This window comes from Notothenia rossii (assembly GCF_949606895.1).
Source record: "Notothenia rossii genome assembly, chromosome: 6".
In the NCBI taxonomy this organism is placed as follows: domain Eukaryota; kingdom Metazoa; phylum Chordata; class Actinopteri; order Perciformes; family Nototheniidae; genus Notothenia; species Notothenia rossii.
Window position 1 is genome coordinate 89,334,008 of NC_136909.1, and position 3,636 is coordinate 89,337,643.

Below are 3,636 nucleotides of genomic sequence, written 5' to 3' on the forward strand. Positions count from 1 at the left end.
ATTTGAAAATACACAGGCGGAACAAATCTGCCCCTTCCTCACAGAGCCCCTCCTCCAACACACACGAACGTGAACATGACCAATGAGGGCACGAGATAAGTTTGTCCACAGATGGAAGGCTGACAGGCAGGTAGGCCATCCAGTTACTTTAGCCGGCTCAGATGATTGGTCGTGCTTTTTACAGCGCTACGGCTTCCACAGATTATATTTTTTTAGGAATTTTTTGTCAAAGCACTTCAGATATTCATTGCTATCGGGATGTTAAGAGCATTCCATGGAATATAACAAAAAGTGCTTCTGAAATAAATTACACACACCACCTTTAATGTGCTCTGTGAAAAAAGAGAAACTTAGAAATATGTTAAAAGTCTGTCAGCAAAACAGTTCCCGTTAAATGACAGGATATAGAATATATTCTAATGCCATTAGATACAGACACTGTATCTGACCCCCATCAGCCTGAACTCCTCTTCCTCCTCACAGGGAACTCTTTAAACTAACATGCACACTCTAGAGGCCATCTTGTTTCCCAGCTTTAAAACAATCACACATTCATCAAGTATTAAAAGTAAGCAGAGGACACCAAACCAACTGAGACCTGTATGTCCGCTGCATATACGCACACACACACACACACACACACACACACACACACACACACACACACACACACACACACACACACACACACACACACACACACACACACACACACACACACACACACACACACACACACACACACACACACACACTGTACCACACACACGCACCCACAGCTAACAGCCTAACAGCCGTTGTGTATTTTATTTTGTGAAGCACTAACTGGTTTTAGAATCATCTGGACTCTTTGTTTGTAGATATCTACTAAACTAAAGCAGAGACAGAGAGTAGGCCTGTTACACTGAGTGATATATATTATACACACTGCTCTGCTTTCTGCACGGACATCTCAGCTGTTCTCTCTGGAAACATGGCGTCGGGATGAAAGCAGTTAATAAAATAATATCCAGGGGATGCATGCAGAGCTGTGATTGGCTGAGATCAGTCCGGCCGTGCGTCACGCCTCTTTGAAACATCTCTGTTCCCGGAAATGCATCCAAGAAGGAGCCGTGGAGGACCCATCAGTGTATCCTCGGTTAGAGCTCCTCCAGAGAGCCTCCTCTCTCCTCTCTCCTCTCTTCTCTCTCCTCTCTCCTCAGTTAGAGCTCCTCCAGAGAGCCTCCTCTCACCTCTCTCTCCTCTCTCCTCTCTCCTCTCTCCTCTCTCCTCGGTTATAGCTCCTCCAGAGAGCCTCCTCTCTCCTCTCTCCTCTCTCCTCTCTCTCCTCTCTCCTCGGTTATAGCTCCTCCAGAGAGCCTCCTCTCTCCTCTCTCCTCTCTCTCCTCTCTCCTCTCTCCTCGGTTATAGCTCCTCCAGAGAGCCTCCTCTCTCCTCTCTCCTCGGTTATAGCTCCTCCAGAGAGCCTCCTCTCTCCTCTCTCCTCTCTCCTCGGTTATAGCTCCTCCAGAGAGCCTCCTATCTCCTCTCTCCTCTCTCTCCTCTCTCCTCTCTCCTCTCTCCTCGGTTATAGCTCCTCCAGAGAGCCTCCTCTCTCCTCTCTCCTCGGTTATAGCTCCTCCAGAGAGCCTCCTCTCTCCTCTCTCCTCTCTCCTCGGTTATAGCTCCTCCAGAGAGCCTCCTCTCTCCTCTCTCCTCTCTCCTCTCTCCTCGGTTAGAGCTCCTTCAGAGAGCCTCCTCGATCCTCGGTCCTCGAAGTGCATTTAGAGAAATGAGATGTCCTTCAACATGGCGCGCAGAAATTCATTTCCGGTTCACTACCGGAGGACCGAGGAGTCGAGAAGTCGAGGAGCCGAGGAGTCGAGGAGGGGGATTTGATGAAATGAGAAAGGGCCAGTGTGACTTTATATGTATGAAAACAAGACGGATCTATAACAGGAACCTCCTCCTCTTGCCTGCAGTGCATTTTATCAAAACATAGGAAGTGATCCAGTGTGTTGGATTGGACTCATTTGCCGCATGATGCAGACGGTTTGGCAGCCTCTGTTCCCGGACACCGCTTGAATAAATACTTTCAGATTTGTATCGCGCTTTTCCTAATTCTCAAAGACGCTTTAAATAAATAAATGAGTTTTGAGAGATTTTTTGAATGCAAGGATGCAAGAGTGTTGGCCTTTCAGATGTGACTCCAGAGGGAGGGGTGGGGGGGGGGGGCGGAGCTTTGTCCTGATGGGCTGTAGTAGGTTAGCTTCAGCAGACGGGGCGACGGGTGGGGGTGTGTGGTTGGATGAGGTCACAGGTTGTTGGAGGCTTTGTAGGTGAGAAGTCATATGTTGAAGTCAATCCGATGTTCGATGCCAGTGTATGATAGGGGGGATGTGGTCAGAATGTGTTAGCACAGAGAGTTTGGTGCCATCATTATATTCCCTGCACTCACTGGTCAGCCAGAGAGATCAGAACCAGCTGTGCAGAGACTCTCATCTGCACAGTAACCACAGCCGTCAGATAAGTGCAGTAAAAAGTACAACATGTACCTCTGAGATGAGTACAAGTATCAGGTAGCACAACATGGAAGTCCTCTTAGTTGAGTAAACGTATGAAGTGTTGGACACGTTGGAGACAGAGACGTTGATGCTGTCGGTGATGAGGATCTGTTCTCAGCTGTGTGCGTCACTCTTTAGTGTCCCCTGGTCTCCCAGCTGTGTGCATCACTCTTTAGTGTCCCCTGGTCTCCCAGCTGTGTGCGTCACTCTTTAGTGTCCCCTGGTCTCCCAGCTGTGTGCGTCACTCTTTAGTATCCCCTGGTCTCCCAGCTGTGTGCATCACTCTTTAGTGTCCCCTGGTCTGTTCTCAGCTGTGTGCGTCACTCTTTAGTGTCCCCTGGTCTGTTCTCAGCTGTGTGCGTCACTCTTTAGTGTTCCCTGGTCTCCCAGCTGTGTGCGTCACTCTTTAGTGTCCCCTGGTCTCCCAGCTGTGTGCGTCACTCTTTAGTGTCCCCTGGCCTCCCAGCTGTGTGCACCACTCTTTAGTATCCCCTGGTCTCCCAGCTGTGTGCGTCACTCTTTAGTGTTCCCTGGTCTGTTCTCAGCTGTGTGCGTCACTCTTTAGTGTCCCCTGGTCTCCCAGCTGTGTGCGTCACTCTTTAGTGTCCCCTGGCCTCCCAGCTGTGTGCACCACTCTTTAGTATCCCCTGGTCTCCCAGCTGTGTGCGTCACTCTTTAGTGTCCCCTGGTCTGTTCTCAGCTGTGTGCGTCACTCTTTAGTGTCCCCTGGTCTCCCAGCTGTGTGCGTCACTCTTTAGTGTCCCCTGGTCTCCCAGCTGTGTGCGCCACTCTTTAGTATCCCCTGGTCTCCCAGCTGTGTGCGTCACTCTTTAGTGTCCCCTGGTCTGTTCTCAGCTGTGTGCGTCACTCTTTAGTGTTCCCTGGTCTGTTCTCAGCTGTGTGCGTCACTCTTTAGTGTCCCCTGGTCTCCCAGCTGTGTGCGTCACTCTTTAGTGTCCCCTGGTCCCCCAGCGGTGTGTGCGCACTCTTTAGTGTCCCCTGGTCTGTTCTCAGCTGTCAGAGTGCAGCAGGGAGCGGCTGGGGGTTAATCTTTAACTACAATATAAAGTCATATACAGTTTGAAGTGAGAGC